The sequence below is a fragment of the Macaca fascicularis genome, chromosome 8 (assembly GCF_037993035.2).
Source record: "Macaca fascicularis isolate 582-1 chromosome 8, T2T-MFA8v1.1".
Taxonomy (NCBI): Eukaryota; Metazoa; Chordata; class Mammalia; order Primates; family Cercopithecidae; genus Macaca; species Macaca fascicularis.
This window is the reverse complement of record NC_088382.1, coordinates 75,997,331-76,017,621: the sequence shown is the minus strand read 5'-3', so window position 1 is coordinate 76,017,621 and position 20,291 is coordinate 75,997,331. Positions and strand designations below refer to the sequence as shown.

The following is a 20,291-nucleotide window of genomic DNA, read 5'->3' as shown; positions in this document are numbered from 1 at the left end:
CCATCAAGGAGCACCATGAAGACTATGACGGCTATCAAATAACCCAGCTGGCAGAAGACTTGCCTCCTAATGAAGACTTTCAACTGAAATCTGAGTTGGAGAGGAAGACAGGCTCCATTATATTTACACTATGAAGGGCAATAAAAGATAAAATGCCCAATATTTTTTAGAAAACATAGCAGGAAGACTACCAGGAACAGTATTTATAGGCACAGTTGTTTATTCACCAAAGTTTATTGAATAACTAGTTGCCCTGGAGACTGTAACAAATGAATGAGATCCAGGCCCCATATCAACTGGAAGTGTCTTCTCCGAAGCAAATGTCTGAGGAGCTGTCGACTACCCCCACTCTCACTGTCAAAAGTTTCATCTCTGAGAAGGGAGAGAGAGACCCAGTCTCTTTAGAGGGCATCAGCAGGAAGTGATGCTGTGCCGTGGACAGTATCATTTCTAGGCATGCCAGAAACCCAGGTGTCTCCCTTCTCTCACCCTCTCCATTTAAACCATGCCGATCAATTAACCAGGCCTAATCGCGCCTCCTTTCTAAAGCTCTCTGAAGTCTACTCTCTTCCTCTGTTTCTTGAATAGAGGTAGTGAACTTGGTCACTACCCTTGACCAAGCTTATTATCTCCTGCCAGCCTTCTCTAACTGACAGTCCTTTCTCCAGTCTTTCTCTGGTCCCCATATACTAATTCCTTTAAAATGCAAATATTATCCCATCACTGCCCTGCTGATAACTCTTCAAACTTCCCCGTTGATCTTTAGCTAAAAGTCCAGCTTCTTAGCAGGGCCAATCCCTAGGACTTGCCCCTGCCTCCAGTGCCATTTCTTCCCAATGCTGTCCTGTCCACTCAAACCCAGTTTCTATTAACTACTATGCACGTTTAGCTCCATGAACACACCATTCTCTCTGTCCTCTGAGTCTTTACACATGCTCTTCCCTGTCTCAAAACATTCTTCTACTCCCTTCACCCTGGTCTCCCAATCTCACCTGGCTCACTTCTTCAGCACAAAGGGTCAAAATTTTTTAAATGTCAGGAGAATGTCATACAAATGATGGAGGTAGGAAGCAGTGGCCCCTGGGAAGCAGGAATCCCACAGGAGGCCGCATTAGGAGTTCAACTATCAGAAAAGCTGTAGAAATTGCATGAGCAAGACCATGGAGGCAAGAAAAGTATTGGGCAAGCTGGAAAATTGAAGGCAGACAGATCCGCCTGGTGCATAAGAGGTGGGGAGGAATGGGTAAATGGGTGGCCAAGGGGAGAGGCTTGGTCCAGTGAAGCTGGAGAAGGTGAGAGGCCTTGAAAACCAAGCAAAGGAGTTTAGTCCTTGTCTTACAAACAATGGGAAAAACTTGAAACTGGGGAGTGCTGGTTTCTATTTTAGAAAGGTGTGGCCAACGAGTGCAGAGGAATGGGGCTGGAGAGATGAGTGACCTTAGAGGAAGATGAGGAGATGAGGGCCCAGACCAGGGTGGCAGCAGGAAGAACTGGCTGAGGCAATGGGTTCGGAAAAGATGTGGAGATCCAACCCCCTAAACTCAATGCTCAGTGACCGAATGCAGCAGTAGAGAGTGACTCAGGAATCAGAGGGCACTTGAGATCCTCGCCAGAGAAACTGGGAATATGGTGAGGCCCATTGGCTGAGGTGGGAATCACAAAGGGGGAGCAGGTTTGGGGAAGATAATGAGTTAGTTTTGGAACATGTTGGCTTCAGGGTGTAGGCTCTAGAAGCCCACGTGCATAATTAAAGTCAGACACAGCCCTGGTTTCAGCATGCAGGGCTGTTCACGGAAACCACCTGTTAGAGTTCATTTTGTCCTTCCTGGTGTCCTTGTGTTTCCATGACTCCTCTTTTTCATATCCCAATGAAGCAATGTGAATTGTTTGCTTTGCACGCCAAGAACAAGTCGTCAAAGCGCAGGGAGAGTGGACATGAGCGTCGGTGAGTGGGAGAAGAGTGGTTGTGCCAGGGCCAAAATTTTCACTAGGAAATTGTTTTTCTCCCTAAGTTTGTGTCAATCAGTCATACTCTGTTTCTCTTCTTTTCAAGATTCCTCCCAAGTGTCAGTGCTGACCTGCCCTCATGAGCAACCTGAACACTCCAGACAACACTGCTTCTTCGCTCTGAGCCCCTGGGGCACTTTGAAGTCCACAGTGCGCACATTTTTCACATAGTTTTGTAGTTTCCTCTTTGCTTTTGAACTCTTTGCAGGTGTACATCTTGTCTCCTTAACTAAATTCTTAACTCTTAAAGAGCCCAACTTATGTCAAACATTTTATTTTACTGTTGTCACAGTGCCTAGTACAGTCCCAGGTGCATATTAAGTTTTTAAAAGTACAAACTGGATTGAAACTGACATTGAATTCATTTGTCATAGAAAGGAGACTGGAAAACAACCTCCTTGAAAGGACATAGTATGAGAGGAGATAAGGTCGATGTGGGGAGGGAGATAGTGCCAGTTCCTACCATGCAGAGGAACATATCCTAACTTAAAAAAAAGCTTTCCCTCTCTTGTAGTAATAATGATTTTGCATTCTAAATATACTTGAAAGGACGAGAATACTGGTCTTCTAGGTGCCAAGTAAGTTGTCTTCTCAACTGGCTAAAACGTCCGTTTTCCTGAGACCATTTTTTGTGATCAACAATATTGGTAATATAAAAATGTGGAACTTGTCATTTATAGTGAATTACACGCTGTAGTACTCAGTGCCACTCAAATGGCAAGACTGAGAGTGAATCTTTCACTTCCTATTGGTTAGAGCTCCATTTGTGTGGCCATCATGATGTTTGGGTAACTTAAAAGGAGAATATCCATGACTCAGCTCATGACATTTTCCCCAGGCAGAAGAGACGGAACAACCCCAGTATTATGGTGGCCAGATTGTGTACTTGTCATATTGGAGGATGATGTCTATGGGAGAGGTGAGGAGAGGAGGCAGGAAGCTGGTTTTGTAAATCGATGAATCCCAAAGATTTCTGGGGCTGTCCTGCTACCAGTGCCTGGCACTCTACCATCCTCATCACATATAATATGGATCCCTGCTCCCTGGACAGCAGGATGCCCTTTACCATTACAGGACATTGGAATAATGGAACCACAACTTGTAGCTTTGGTCTCAGTAGGAGACACAATTAAGAGGAGGAGGACGAGGAGGAGGTGTGGCTTGAAAGGAGGATGGGTAGGTCAGGTGATGGGTATCCTAAAAGCCCAAACTTGACCACCACACAATCTATGCATTTTTAAAAATTGCACTTGTACCCCATATATTTATACAAATACAATACAAATTAAAGCACATCAGGTTCTACTCTCTGGAGTAGCATGAAGCATGCCTCCGGAGGTCAGCAAAGATGACGGGAAAAGACACTCACTAGAGTGCTTGCTTCACAGCTGTGCCAAGGACTTGACTCCCCATGCATTTCAGAGCATACCTTCCCCCTTCTGAGGTTCCCACGGGATAGCAGGGTAAACAGCAGGAGAGCTCCTTCTCAGCCCTGGTGGCACCAACGCCCCTTGGCTCTGGGTCACATTCCTCCACAGACTTCACGGGCCTCAGGTTACAAAGGCCCTGTTGCACAATTCTTGGGAGAGTGGGCATAGGGGCTGGGCTGGGATGACAGGCAGTGTCCTGCGCGTGTCGGAGATCCAGCGTGGCCGCTTGCCAAGGCACCTCAGGGGATGGCAGCAAAAGGAGACTCTGCTGTCTCAGGATCTTCAGAGAGGTAGCTTCCTTTGCTTTTTTTCCTTCCGAATCTCTTAAATAAAACTTGTCAAGGCTGCATCTTCTCCGGTAATTCAAGAGAAAACATTTCAAAAGTTTACTTGGCATACCTGTGTTTCATTTTACTGGAGAGATTTGAAACTTCAAAACCACAATGAAGAATTCTGAAACTAAAACTTCTTTTATCCCTCTGTTTTTCACAATCAGCTTTCTCCTGTAGTTATATGGCGTGGTGTGTGTAAAATTACTCAATATATTACACAACTTTTAAAATTAATATGGAAGCTGAAAGCTATAACAACAACTGTTTAAAGCCTATGCCATGATGGAATGCTATTTCTTATGCTCCTTCTTGTTGGTAATTGCTTCATAATTATCTTTTATTAAAGGCAATCTGCATATAAAACCAGAAACATATGGATAATCCTTACAGGAAGTTCACATTTTAGTTGGCTAAAAAACAATCTAATGACCTAGAAAATACTTATCAGACCTCTCTAAGGCTAATGATGGCGCTGATGACTATAAAAATTAGGTCTCTATTTATATTTAAAAATTCTTCATTTCATTTCCTTTTCTTTCAGAATTTGGATCTTTGGACTGATACTATTATATTTGCAATGAATTTAATTGGAAAAACGCTGAGTACCTGCACCCAGGCACTGCCCTGGCTCAAACTTGCAGATTAATTATGGATGCAAGACATATATAGCATCATGTATGCCAAACCCTGGACAAGTCTAAGGAGGCTCCTCCTATACTATCATATTAATTCCAAATAGAATATTAATTCATTGGATAAGTCAGAGAAGGCTCATATAGAAGATATATGAGGTAAGTAAGGGTAGGTCAGTTACCATGGATGGATGTAATAGCCAGCCTCACGCCTGCCAGATAAAGTGTTTACTCATCTGTACATTCAAGGGTGTACACACACATGTTCATAAACAAAGTATTGTCTACCTAAACTGGAAAAGACAAGGCCACAGGAAGACTATATATTTATTATAAAGTAAAAATCTGGTAAATTGTGTAAATTTTTTTTTAAGAAAAAAAAAGATTACTTCTAATCAGCCCTCAATTTACTGTAGCTAGTCAGTTTCCCTGGATTTATTTTCACTGTTATCTCAGTCTTTTGAATGGGGTCTTTGGTGCTTTTTCTTGTCGTTAACCAAAGCTTATTTTGTATGGCGATGCAGAGGCTAGGAGAATACCTACTTTTACCAATAACCACACCAAAGTGATAAACGAGATTTCCTCTTTTTAGCATATTCTAACTTAGAAAATCAAAGAGTTAGTTCAAATATGAACCAACACATTCATTCATTGTGGGGCGGAGTGTATTGGAGAGGCCACCAGGCTGAGAGTGAGGGGGCTTAAACTTGAGTCCCCAGCACTAACTAGCTTGATCCCCTTAGCCGAGACACTTCTGTGTCTGGTTTCTCCTGGAAACGAAGCTGTGGAATGGATGATCTTCTAGTTTCCCTCTGACTCTAAAATTCTGCAGTATGTGACAGGCTGCAGCAGCATGTGACTAACACAAGGGTCAGGGAACGTTACAGTCAATAAATGCAAATGGAGATGTTAGGACTTTCTGTGTTTTGTGGGTATTATCTGAGGTTCAGCTTAAACTTAGTTTTCAATGGCTATCAAGGAAGGAAGGCTAAAAACTGGACCAATGAGATTTTAATGTTCAAGGTTTGAGTGGTTATGATTAGATCATAACCGAATTGTGAAAATCACAGTGACTTCTGTACAGCAGTTGAATGTGTGCTATAAAGTTAATGTGCAAGTGTATTTTGTTTTTATCTGGATCTCTCAGTTTTACATGCTGTGGGGACGATTACTACTTTCATAGAATGTGAGAGTATTGGCCTTACTGCTATGACATATTTATTCGTGATGTGCTGGAGGTCAAGGAGAGTTAGAATTGTGTCCTGTGGATAGAGATTCCATCTCTTCTTCCTCTTGTCAATGGCTGTTTGGGTCCCCTGTGGGTGACTGACCTACCTGTCAGAACAGGGACTCCGGCTCCCACTGAGGGAGCATCGCCATCAACTCTGACCTTGCAGGCAGAGCTCAGCGTGCCTGCCTGAGCTGTCCTGTGCTCCAACTCCGGGGTTGCAGTGTGCTAAGACCCAAGGGAGTCCACATGGGGATGAGTCAGGGCCTGGCGCTGGCCCCGTGCTCCGCCCCACTGGTAAACAGAACAGTTCTTTGCTGTCACTGAGAGCCTCTCGGGGCCCCAAGACTGCAGGAAGAAACAAGTATTGTAGAAGCCAAAACCCCAAGGCAAGGTAAAGAAAACAGAACTGTCCACATCCCCAGCAATGATTTCACTGGCGGGAGTTGCTGGGAGCTGGGTGGGGGGTCCCGTATATGGTTCCAGCAGAACTGTTTTACTTACTTCTCAGCCAAAAGCCCCTTCTCTTTTACTGTTTATAGGGGTGGCCTTTTGCCTTTCAAGGTTTGAACTTTCAAAACTCGACCTTAGAGTCAGTCTTGCTTGCTAACCCATAATTTAACTTTTCACCTTTTATTACTTTTGTTTGTTTTTGTACTGGCTTCTATTAAAATACTTCCTTCAGTGAACTTATTTTTGTTTACTCTTCCCTGTCATTCCAGGGAGAAGCTATTGAAAGACAAAAACCTCTATATAGAAATATATCACCAGCAGCACAAGTGGACTACAGCCTCAGAAATGTCCTCACCGTCCAGCTTCATGACAAGCAGACTGGCTGTTGGCAGAATGCACCCAGCTCTGCTTCTGCTCGTATGGAACCTTACATTACCCTAACACAGCTGGGGCACATGCTATCTGTGCTTATACTGTTCTTCCTAAGCTTGGAGACACACTTGCCTTGAGATCTCTCCTCTTTTTCCTTTAGACATTGGCAACTCCTGTTCCGAGCTTAGCAATGCCACGTACCTGAACTGGAGGCATGGCTGGCTGATCCCTTCTAGCTCCCTCCAGCAGCGTCCCACCTTGGCTATATCAGTAACTGCACCTCCTGTTATATCTCCTTCCCGGTTGTCAAGGTCAAACCTGGGCTGGGTATTGTGATGTCACAGAGTGGAATCCTCATTCCCCCAGATGGTCCAGCTAAGGCCCTCCTGGACAGCACTTCCTCTCCTGCCCACGGCGGGAGGTTGGGAAGGACATTCCCCCATTTCCACTTGCTCTACCATTCAAAACCTTGTGAGGGCCCTCAGGGAAGAATCCCCTTGCAGGTTATAAACTGACCTGCAGAATTATGGGATCTTAACTATGGGGAGAGACCTAGAAGATCAGCTCATGACCAGATTCTCATCTAACTCCTTTTTTTTTTTTACAGATAAGGAACTGAGGCCCCACGTGGTGAAGTGACAGAGCTGATTCTAGAGCCCAGGTGCTCTCAGTGTCAGCCTCTGCCATTCTGACCACGCTGCACTCAGATCTTGCTCTACTCTCTGGAGTTTGTCCATATCACAGTTTTCTGGTATGCAGCTCATCAGACGATTTTTACCTGAATCCACACATGACAAGAGACCATTTGGGTAATGTACATTATGGGAGGAGAACAGAGTCTCAGTGAAGATCATTAGTTTCCCTAGCAATGTAGATGCCAGGAGTGGCTGGCTGTGGTCCTAGCCTAGACTCAGAAATCCTAAGCCACCAGACCAATTCTAGATTAACAAGTAAGGTGACTTCTGAGTAACTAATATTTTCATTGAGATTTGATGATAAGCAGCAAAGCTCAAACAAAAGTCCAGAGTTAGTGTTGGCAGGGTGAGGTGGCTCATGCCTGTAATCCCAGCACTTTGGGAGGCTGAGGTGGGAGGATCACTTGAGCCCAGGAGTTTGAGACCAGCTGGGCAATATAGTGAGATCCCATCTCTACAAAAAATACAAAAATTAGCCGGGTGTAGTGGTGCATGCCTGTAGTTCTAACTACTCAGGAGGCTGACAGGGGAGGATCGCTTGAGCCCAAGAGGTCTAAGCTGCAATGAGTTGAGATTGCACCACTGCACTCCAGCCTGGACCGCAGAATGAGACCTTATTTAAAACATACACACACATGCACACACACACACAGTATTGACTACAGCGCTATACCAGGTTCTAGTGTTGTGTAGGGGACAGGGAGGAGCAATCTGTAAAGAAATAGCGTCTCACTGGAACTTCGTTCTTCATTCTTTCATATCCTTCATTTTTTTCTAGACACTAACCCTATATGGTACTAAAAAATTATCTGAATTGCGTGAGACGACGTACCTGTGAAGTCAGAGAATTAGGCTTTAAGAATCTCTCAAGAGGAGAACATATATTGGGCTTTTATAATACTTTATATATTTTACATCATGCTTCATTTACAAGCTATTTTCACATATATCACTCTATTTAATCTTCACAACTTGGTGAGATAACCAGTATTATTTTTAGTATAATTTTATGGATGAGAAAATTACAACTTAGAGAAGTTGTGTCTTGCACGATATCACAAAGCTAATTAAGTGGAAAGGTTACTTAACATTAACTACAAACCAGATCTTCCACCAAGCCTTTTCCCCACCACACGCCTTGGCTGGTTGGGGAGAAATTGCCATTTGGTCCCAGAACACACTTGAAGGCCACTGCCTTAAGCAACGCTTTGAGTAACAAGGAAGAAAGTATTCCCATAGGTCATAAATGCTGCTTTACTGACTTCCTAAATGTCTTCATAAAAACTTAGGGAAATGATTAATGGACACCAATTTTAAACTTTAAAATAATATAATTATTGCCCTTCCATTCAACAATTCCACATCTATGAATTCTCCTAAGAGAACCATTACAGATATGAAAAATATTTAGCTACAAGAGGTTTTTTTGAAGCACTGTTTATAACAGAAAACAAATATAAAGCTCAACATTGGAAAAGTGTTAAAATGGATTATGCTGAACTCATGAAAGTAACGTGCATTTCCCACACTTTGATTATTCATGTGGCATCTTCAGAATATTGCCATCTGCACTAATATTTACTTAACATTTCTCCTTTAATTCACACATTTTACTGGAATAAAATTATTTAAAGGTTTGTTTTATTATTAACGTAAGTAGAAATACAGTATTAATTGCCTTAAATGTCAGATGACAATAAAAACAAATACAATGAAAACAAAGTAATGTTATGAATGCATTAATTTGGTCCCAATACCTTGAAGAAAACACATGACTGATTTAATAAAATCACAATTAATACGCTTTTTTGCCATCACAAACTTCACCTTTCTACATTTAAAAAAATATCTTTTTTCATCTCTGATCTAGAAAAGGTTCAATGGAAAGAAGAAATGCAGTGTGTGTCTGATCCCAAATCACAGTTAGATATATTTATGCATACCTTACATTCTAAATCAGTAATTCTCAAAACTTGCTTGAAAGGTCACCTTGCTTAGAAGAGGGTATTTCCCTGGCAGGATATGCAGGGATCAATGCCTCTTTGCTCAAACAGTCTTCCTCCAACTATCATCTCAGGGCAAATAATGATGACATCTTTCCTTGTGTTTTGTCTTGGCCGAGCATACTCAATGCTGTACATTCTGTGGAGGTGTGGATTATGCCACATCCCTTGAGCATACATCCCTGTGATGAAACAGGTGCACACCTGTAGCAGAGTCAGGCAAAGCCTTACACCTGAAGCACACAGAGGCTCCAGGTCCCCACGGCAGTGATGAGGGAAGCCTGCACACCTCTTCAGAAGCAGGCATTCTGCAGGCTGAGTGAAAGTTATAGATATTTGTAAGTCAGAGTTCAAAGGTTTTTGCTCAGTTATGGAGAAGGATTTTGTGGGGGGAAATGCTAATTTTGTCAACATTTAAATTCCACTTCAAGGCAGAATTTCTCAAATTGTGTTCTACAGACTATATATATATATACACACACACACACACACACACACACACACACACGCAGATTCCCACACAGCTTCCTGCATTTACTGCCTCCAAATCTCAGGGACTGAGTGAGAGACTCATGTTAAGTCAAGCTCCTCCAGGAGCTTGTGGTGTAGGTGTACACAAATACTTGAGAACAATGCTCTAGGCCAGAAGTTCCCAAACTTCAGAGCAAACCAACGGAGTGCCTGGAGGACTTGTTTTTGGTTTTTTTTTGTTGTTGTTTATTTGTTTTGTTTTCTGAGATGGAGTCTCACTCTGTCGCCTAGGCTGGAGTGCAGTGGCACAATGTCAGCTCACTGCCACCTCCATCTCCCAGGTTCAAGCAATTCTCTGCCTCAGCCTCCCTAGTAGCTGAGATTACAGGCGCCCACCCCCTCCACCGCCACCATGCCCAGCTAATTTTTTGTAATTTTAGTAGAGACGGAGTTTCACCATTTTGGCCAGGCTGGTCTTGAACTCCTGACCTCGTGATCCACCTGCCTCAGCCTCCCAAAGTGCTGGGATTACAGGAGTGAGCCACCGCACCCAGCTGAGGACTTGTTAAAACACAAATTGCAGGCCCCACCCATCAAGTTTCTGGTTTTGAATATCTAGAGTGAGTCTCAAGACTTGACATTTTTAGCAGGTTCCTAGGCCTGATGGTGGACACCAGACTTTGAGAGCTACTGCACTTGGACAAAGAAATTGAATGTACAGTATAGAGTGCTCTCGATAGTAGTACAGAATGTAAAGTATTGAGTACACGCTAAAGGCATTTCCAAAGGCCTAGGAAATGGAGTTTGGACCTTGGGTCTTTACATATTCAGAAAAGAATTGGTATAGAAAGGAATTTTGTTCTTATTTTGCTTTTGGTTTTTGTTCTTTAGGATTTTTTCTACAAATAATTTTTATTTTTCCACTAAAATGCTTGTAGTCTATGTCCATACATTCAGGATTCTTCAAGGTTAAACAGAATCACTTTTCCTTATTTTGTACCTTTTAAAATAAGGAAAATGAAAATGAACACAATTGATGTCTGACTTTTCAGATGCCTGAATTAATTTGATTTCAGTGACCCACTGGAAACCAGTGTCAGCATAACAACAGTTACCAGAGCTAAATCTACAAAGTAGGTAAGGAATATAAACAAACTAAGCGCTAGAGATTTTAATTAAGCCTAGTGACTCTGAAGTTGGACTCTCTCTTAAAAGATGTTGAGAATTCAATGTAATCCTGAAAAAGTACATCTAAATTCAGGAATTTTTACCAACCAAATACTTAACGCTTAATAGAAATGGAAGTGTGCCTATAGAATCAGAAAGATCTTTCTGTTGAATCAGAAACATATTGCTAATGTTTGTAGCTATGGGACCCACCTCATGTACACACAAAATCATAACATTTTCTTAAAACAAAGGTAGTACTATATACCCCAACAGAATTCATTTTTAAGGAGTGCTAATGACATTATTAAAAGAAAATGTCAGCCAAACTGCAATAAAGCATTTCTAGGCCAATAAAAGTAGTTTGAGTTGAATGCTCTAAAAGTATTGGCTTTGAAAGGTTAAAATAATAAGTGATCATAGATCCAAGAAATACAATGCTCAAGTCATTAGCAGAGGCATTTTATGCTGTATTGTAAGTAAAGTGTAAGGGATGTATTGGTTTAGATCCTATAAGGTGATCCCTTTAAGACCAGTGCCTGCCCTTTCTATGTGGCTCTTCTCTGAAGAACAGAAAGTTATATATAGGACCAAGAACCCACGCATTTTAGAAACTAAAAAAAAAAAAAAGTTATATTTGACTTTGTGATACATTTGTGTGATTCCATTCAGACATAACTGTCTGATATTTTGGAAGTGCTTTTAACCAAACATGAGACACACTGTGAAGACCTACATTCCCAAAGATTGCAGCTAATATTGGTCTAGCTTTCCCAGTGAGTCCCTGTCTCAGAAAACTTTTCTACTTTCTCCACCCATGGTAGAAATCTGTCTCTTCTCCTTTTTCTTTACCCCCAAATAGTCACAATTGCAGAAACACATAATGCCATAAAGACCATGCCAAGTACAAGTGGTCTCTGCTGTGGTCTGAAAGTTCTACAAAATTCGTATGTTGAAACTTAATCTTCATTGTGGTGGTATTGAGAGGTGGGGCCTTTTGCAGAGTGACTAAATCACTCATTGTGTTAGTTCGTCCTCATGCTGCTCTGAAGAAATACCCAAGACTGGGTAATTTATAAAGAAAGAGGTTTAATTGATTCACGGTTCCGCATTGCTGGGGAGGCCTCAGGAAACTTACAGTTGTGGCAGAAGGCAAAGGAGAAGCAGGCACCTTCTTCCCAGTGTGGCAGAATGGAGCGAGTGTGAGCAGGGGAAATGCTGGACGCTTATAAAACCATTAGATCTCGTGAGACTCACTCATTATCACAAGAACAGCATGAGGGAAACCACCTCCATAATCCCATCACTTCCCACTGGATCCCTCCCACAACATGTGGGGATTATGAGGATTACAATTCAAGATGAAATTTGAGTGGGGACACAGCCAAACCATATCACTCATGAATGGATTAGTGCCTTATGAAAGGGCTGGAGGAAACCAGCTGAGGCACTGTTACTCTTTTGCTTTTCTGTCATGTGAGGACACAGCATTTGACTCTTCCAGAGGATGTGGCTATAAGGCACTACCTTGGAAGCAGAAAGCAGTCTTCACCAAGGCCGGTGCCTTGGTCTTACACTTCCCAGCCTCCAGCACTGTGAGAAACAAAATCCTGTTATATATAAATGACCCAGCCTATGGTCCTTCTCTATAGTAGCATAAATGAACCAAGACAGTCTCCAACCTCAATTATGCCCTCAGCACAGGGCAGTTCTCTCACTGTCCACTGCACAGTCATTGCAAACTCTCACCAATCTCTGGAAGCCTTTCATTTATGTCCCTCTCATTCTTAGCAGTGAGCCTCATTTCCTCTGCTAAAAACTCAGAAACCATTAACTATTCCCATTTTCAATTCCAAACCTACCCTACTCTAAATACATCCACATCTATGCCCACTCTTAACACCTTCCTGCAGCTCAGTGGAAAGGCATTCTCTTTCAGACCAAGGCTAATACCTCTCTATGTGACCTGAGCCCCCATTTAATACTGCTACTTTTAAGAATTTGCTCCTTCAATTATTCCCTTTAACTAATTTCTACCAGTGTCTCTCTCTCTCTCTCTCTCTTTTCTGGCTCTCCCATCTCAGCATAAAAACATTCTCAAGTCTTTTCTATTCATAAAAACACGAAACCTCCCTGAACCCCAAGCCCCTCTCCCCAACACAGCTACTTAAAGTTCTCTCTTTTCTTCCAAGCTAAGCTAATGGAAAAAATAATAATAATCTACTGCATTTCCTCTCAAGCCATAAGGCTGATGTCTGAAACAAGACAAGGAGAAGATAAAAGAACATAGGCTTGTTAATCATTTTATACTTAATCATTTCCCTTCATGGCGTCACTACCAAATTCTCCCAGGACTTCTTCAAGCTACAGCTAGAAGACAGACTACCCATGTCCTTGCCTCAAAGACTGTTTGCAGCATTTTAATGTGATCTTTCTCACTATAATGCTGTTGCCAGGATATCGGGGAATGTAGTATGTGTAGTTCAGGGTCAGGTGGACTCAGGATCCCTCCAGTTACCCTCCAGCTGTGTTTCTGGCTTACCTTGGTGTTGGAATCACAGGAAAGCAAGTGTTTGGAAGTGTCCTCTCCTCATGAGATCTTGGTGTCATCTGTATGTTCCCTTGAAACCACTGACTTTTCATTTTTACTAAGCCACCTCTGATCACCTTCCCTTTTATTTTCAGATGAATTATCCTCTGAATTCCCCCTGTACTTAATACTCTTATAGCATTAAGAAACCTAAAGAAATCTACCTTGATCTTTTCTCTGAGCAGTTTAGGGTGAGTTCTACCCAGTTTATTTCCATAACTACTCCTTGATTCTAAGATTAAATTGGTTAGGAGATAACTAAGAGCTAATAACAGCTTTTTAGCAAAAGAAAATAAGACTACCATATACATCAAGGCATTAATTGAACACATGTTCCAATTTAAGAGATGCTTAAATGTAGAAAAAGGGACTGCTGTTTGGAAAATATGGAATACAGTATTGGCCAGACACCAGAGCCAGGCCTGTACTCCCAGGGCTGTGGGTGGCCAAGGCCAGGAGTTGGAGATCAGCCCAGACAACAGAGAGAGACTGCATCTTTACAAAAATTTTAAAAAATTATCTGAGCCTGGTGGCATGCACCTGTAGTCCTAGCTAGTCGGGAGACTGAGGTAAGGGGGATCACTTGAGCCCAGGAGTTTGAGGTTACAATGAGCAATGATTGCCCCACTGCACTCCAGCCTGAGCAACAGAGCCAAACACTGCCTCAAAATAAAAAAAAGAAAAGAAAAGAAGAAAAAAAAAAGAAATACAGTATTTATTTTTGTTGGCTACTTAGTATACAAAACACTCCCATGGGATAGAAAGGGTCACAGTAATACCTGCTGGAAGAACTACCCCACAGAGCAGGGAGACAAAAGTCACACACAACTCAACTGCAAATCAAGTGTGAAAACAGCGTTGTTAGGACTACTATTTTTGCAGTTACAGCCTGAATTCCAATCCTTGCCCAATTTTTTCATCTATAAAGAGGAAAGAATGATACCTTCCTTGCAGGAGTGCTGCAAAGAAGAAAGGAGACACCGACTGTAGACTTTAGCATGGTTGAAGCATAGTAGAAGTTCTCAATGACAAAGCAGTGTGATTTTTTTACTATTATTAGCTTTATTATAGAGAAAAAATAGATGCTCTATGGATTTAAAGAAGGAAGAGATCATCTTTTCTTGGGAAACACAAGAAATACTTCATTTAGCATGTGGTCTTTGAGAAGAGCCTCGAAGGATGAGTGATACTTCTTTAGGGCAAGGTGGAGAACCGCTTCTCCCAGCTCTCTGCAATCCTGACAGGCACCATGAGCCTGCCAGCATGACCACCTTGAGAGTCATGGGCAGAGATGACACTTTGTACATGTTAAAATTTATAATACTTATTTATAATTGTACCTGATGAACTTTTTAATTCAATAAATTCCTATTTATATCATTGCTTTGAAACAGGCAATACTTGTTGAGGGGCTATAATGTTCATAAAATAGTCGGAAAAGCAAATAAAGGATATTTTGAATAAGTGTTACTGTGAAATCATTTCAAAAGCATGTACTAGTTATTAATGATAGGCAGTGCGTTATGTGCCTCTGGCTTGGCATCCTGTCTCTGGAGTACATGTTGTAAAGGAAGAAAAGTGGGTAATTATATTTTACATGAACATCAAATTGAGTGTTCCTTCCTTGTAGTTTTGTATAGTAAAATGTGGCAAGATTGTCCCCAGTTAATGCCAGGAAAAAATAAAAAATAAATGTTATTTAAAAGCATGTCTCTTAGAAACACAAGTGAAACTTGCTCACGTGGTTTGCAGTCATTGAACGTAGATCAGCTCCTGTGAAAACAAACTCCATGGGTAAGTCTGAATTATTTTGTTATGTTGGTATTTTGTTGCATCATATGTTGCTTAAAGTGAAATTAAATATATAGTTTGTATCAGAGTGAAATAAATATCAATGTTATTATTGGTTAATCCATTATTGACAGACTCTAATCTCTGTTATGATAAGGATTTTAATTCTATCTATATTTATCTTAACAGGTGCAAACTTACAGTTCAAAAAATGAACAAGTAACTTTTCAATCTTGTTCTATAAATATAAAAGTTAATTTTTGTCTCAGATGTCTGTTTTAACAATTATCTTCAAGGTATTTATAATAAAAACGCAGTTGAAAATGTGCCCTTAATACTTGTGTATTCTGCATAAAAATGATCTAACATAAGTCATTCTAGAACATAAGATTCTAACATTTATTAGGATTCTATATCTCTAGCTGATTCCCAAGCTATTTCTTGCTTTTTTTTTTTTTTTTTTTTTTGGTGGTGGTGGTTGTTTTTTGTTTTTGTTTTTGTTTTGTTTTGTTTTGAGATGAAGTCTTGCACTGTCCCCCCAGGCTGGAGTGCAGTGGTATAATCTTGGCTCGCTGCAACCTCTGCCTCCCAGGTTCAAGCTATTCTTCTGCCTCAACCTCCCGAGTAGCTAGGAATACAGGCATGCACCACCACACCTGGCTAATTTTTTGTATTTTTAATAGAGATGGGGTTTCACTATGTTGGCCAGGTTGGTCTTGAACTCCTCAACTTGTGATCCACCCGCCTGGGCTTCCCAAAGTGCTGGGATTACAGACATGAGCCGCCATGACTGGCCCAGTATTTATTTATTATAGAATCTTGTCTGGGACTATATTATTGCCTGGGTTTTTTTTCCTTCAACTTTTAAGTTCAGGGGTACACGTGCAGGATGTGCAGATTTGTTACATAGGTAAACATGTGCCATGGTGGTTTGCTACACAGATCATCCCATCACCCAGGTATTAAGCCCAACACCCATTAGCTATTCTGCCTGATGCTTTCCCTCCCCCTCACCGCCCATCAACAGGCCCCAGTGTGTGGTGTTCGCTGCCGTGTGTCCATGTGTTCTCGTCATTCAGCTCCCACTTATAAATGAGAACGTGCATTGTTCGATTTTCTGTTCCTGTGTTACTTTGCTGAGGATAATGGCTTCCAACTCCATCCATGTGCCTGCAAAGGACATGATCTTGTTTCTCTTTATGGCTGCATAGTATTCCATGGTATATATGTACCACATTTTCTTTATCCAGAGTATCATTGATGGGCATCTAGGTTGATTCCATGTCTTTGCTATTGTGAATAGTGCCACAATGAACATACGTATGCATGTCTTTATAAAAGAATAACTTATGTTCCTTTGGGTAGATACCCAGTAATGGGATTGCTGGATCAAATGGTATTTCTGCCTCTAGGTCTCTGAGGAATTGCCACACTGTCATCCACAATGGTTGAACTATAATTTACATCCCCACCAACACTGTAAAAATATTCCTTTTTCTCTGCAACCATGCCAGCATCTATTGTTTCTTGAATTTTTAATAATCTCCATTGTGACTGTCATAAGATGGTATCTCATTGTGGGTTTGATCTGCACTTAATGATCAGAGACGTTGAGCTTTTTTTCCCACATTTTTTTTGGCCACATGTATGTCTTCTTTTGGGAAGTGACTGTTCATGTCCTTTGCCCACTTTTTAATGGGGTTGTTTTTTCTTGTAGATTTGTTTAAGTTTCTTGTAGATCCTGGATATTAGATCTTTGTCAGATGGAAAGATTGCAAAAATTTTCTCCCACTCTGTAGGTTGTCTGTTCACTCTGATAGTTTCTTTTGCTGTGCAGAAGCTCTTTGGTTTAATTAGATCCGATTTGTCCATTTATTTTGCTTTTGATGTAATTGCTTTTGACATTTTCATCATAAAATCTTTGCCTGTGCCTATGTCCTGAATGGTATTGCCTAGATTTTCTTCTGTGTTTTTTGTTTGTTTGTTTTTTGTTTTTTGTTTTTTTTGTAGTTTTTAAGTTTTTAATCCATCTTGAGTTCATTTTTTATATAGTGTAAGGAAGGCGTCCAGATTCCATTTTCTGCATATCATTGCCTGAGTTTTAGTAGTATCACTAGTTATTAAAGTTTTATATAAAACACTGCATAAAGAATACTTTATTGGATTCTAGTCATTTGGAAACATTTCTAGCATCTCTCAGGGGTGTGGTGTTTGGAATACTCTAATCTGATTTTGGATATAGAGTGCCTTCTTATCCAAAAAAGTCCTTCAACTTTCTTTCCTACCTACTTCCTCACTTTTAAATCCCAAATAGAACTATTCCTCCCTTCCTTGGGAAACTTTACCAGCGGAATTAATCAGCTTTGTTATGATAATGTTGTGTAACACAATTTCTGAGTTTAGCTGGGCGTGGTGGCACATGCTTGTAGTCCCAGCTACTTGGAAGACTGAGGTGGGAGGATTATTTGATCCCAGGTGGTCAAGGCTGCAGTGAGCTCTGATAGCACTGCTGCAATATAGCCTAGGCAACAGAGTGAGACCTTGTCTCAAAAAAAAAAAAAAAAAAAAAAAAAGAACTCAGTGGTTTGCAGTACCAAAACATTTACTTCTTGCCCACAGGTTGACTGGTCAGCTACAGCAGCCTTGCTCTGTGGTTTAGGTGAGGCTTAGGTCTGTCCCATGAGTCTCTCATTTTGGGACCTACATTGGAGAAACAGTGGCTACCTGGGGCAAGCTCTTCTTAATGGTAGAGCAGGAAGGAACACAAAAGACTGAGATGTCAAGGCAAAGGGTGCAGACACATTCAAAGCCTCTGCTCACATTCATTGCCCAGAACAACTCCATGATCAGCCCCAGCATCAGTGGAGAGATTATGATACTCCTAATATAGGTGAGGAAAGGAGACAGAGTGAATATTTGCTGAACAGCACCCCCACCAAACATATAAGGGTGGAACAGAGATAGGTTAACAAAAATCAACATCCTGTGCCAAAAGGGGAAGCAGTCACTGTTCTGTGGCACTTGTGAAATCCCACTGGGCAAACATTCTGCTGGATGGGTCACTGGGCGGCAGAGCAGGCCTGAAAGCCTAAATACCCTACAAGCTCATGTTCCAGCCCAGGCCAACACCATGTACTACCCACAGGCTCCCCAAAAAGAGAAATGACCAAACACAGAAATGAATTAAACCGTCGTATCTGGGCCACAGATGATGAATCTGAAATCCTGCACCCACTTAAATCCTGTACCAAGAGACGCCTCTCTTCTGAGGTGTCAGGAAGTGAGTAAAGAAAAAAGAAAGCAAAGAAAGCAAAGTCAATGGAGCAGTAAAAAGAATCAATTAATCAATTGATCAATTCAGGAAACTTGAAATAATTTTCCTTTTCGGGATCAAGGAACTAGAAGACAAGAATTCCTGCCTGAGAAAGGAGTGGAAGACCTCATGAGATACCTTCTTCAGACTCGCTGGCAGCCTTCCTGGGATGTGGAAAACACTGTTCGTTATTCCTTCCTTTTCATTTAGATGAAGAGTTGACTACTTGCACAGTCATACAGTTGATGGCATTGTCAGGAATAATCTGTAAATAATCTGTAACACTCATGTTTACTCATAAACAGATCCCTCTTTCCTGGACCAAATTGCGGTTTCCTTTGGAAACTATTTTAATCAAGGCTTTTTTGTTTCAAAGTAACATCACCTCACATCAAACTAACTCAAGCCAGTCAAGTGGCTGGGGTAAGGATTCTGGGGAATCTCATAAAACTCGAGGTCAAGAGAGTGGCCTTGTGAGTGACTGGTATGAGCAATTGGCTGCACAGTAAAAACTGAGGCCAAATCTGAGCAGGATGTGTTGGAATTGATGTTTTCATGTAATTAGCAATGCCACTCGCTCAGGGAACCCAATGTTGGACTTGTCAAATGCCAGCTGTGTCTGTCATCCCTTTCACACTGAAGCTGAGCACCCCCACCATGTTCTCCACACAGAACCATCATGGAACTGTCCCCAACACATGGCAGCCACTGGTGGAACCAGATGTGGGCATAGTGCCCAAAGGCAGCTTATGCACTGCTGGCCAGAAACCCATGAGGTGGGCCTGTGCAAAGATCTCACCCAATGGTAATCACAGTAGTTAACCAAGTCAATTAGTTTTGGTTACTTTGGACTGGGAAATATGGAAGATGAATTTTGGGGAGTACCCAATTCAGTCCATAACAATGCCCTCTCCCTTTAAAAAAGTGTCTTGTATGAGTCTATGTGATTTCGATAGTCTAGCAGACTCTATTAGGACTCTGTTGTAAGCAACAGAAAAACCAAACAGCTTAAGGAAAAAGGGCATTCACTGACTTGAGTAACTGAAAAGAGTCCAAGAGTGTCACTATCTTTAGGCATGTCTAGATCCAGAACACAAATGCTGGCATTGTATCTGTTGGGGTTCTGGCAGGAAATAGATGGCTCTGTCCAACTGGGTTTTAAAAAGAAGACTGCTTACAAAGATGAGGGCAGGGCTTAGGAAATTTAAGGGATATTGAAGGACCAGATTAAGTAATAGTGGGACACTGTCGTAGCTAACCCTGAAGGAGCAAAGCAAGGGTGGCTGCTGGAACCTGAAGACCAAGAGCTGTGTGGAGACAGTCCCCTGACACAGCTGAAGCCTTCAGTAGTGAGACACAGCCAGCCCCAGGGGACCCCACAGAGAGGGAAATAAATAACCCAATTTTTCTGTCAGCACGCCTATTTGGAAGTCAAAGAAGAAGAGTTTATGTAGTCAGCTGAGAGAGAGGAGGAGAGGGTAGACCTGGGGCAAATGGAAGATATGCAGCACCATCACAAAGTCAGACTTGCTCTCCACCCTCTTCCTAATCAGGGTCTTACTAAACAGCCTCACAGTTTGCAAGATACAGGAGGAGAGCTTCTCTTGTCAAAGGTTTTTGAGCAACATCCCCCGCCATTGGATTTAGTCCTAATGACCTGGCTTATATAACCAAATCCATCTCTATTTCAATCTATATTTATGCCCATCTCTAAATCAATCACTGAGGCCAAAATAGGACTGAGCAGGTCATGATGACCTGAAGACCCCTGGAGCTCGGAGGGTGAGTTCAGTCGTATTGAGCACAG

General features: G+C 41.6%; 1 long non-coding RNA gene across 1 annotated transcript; it reads left to right on the top strand.

The window, feature by feature from the left end:
- Window positions 1-3,578: 3,578 nt before the first annotated feature.
- Window positions 3,579-8,871, top strand: LOC135964743 (uncharacterized). Its single transcript, XR_010577328.2, has 4 exons — window positions 3,579-3,727; window positions 4,311-4,560; window positions 6,352-6,499; window positions 7,062-8,871. It is a non-coding gene; the product is annotated as an uncharacterized lncRNA (long non-coding RNA).
- Window positions 8,872-20,291: the final 11,420 nt, after the last annotated feature.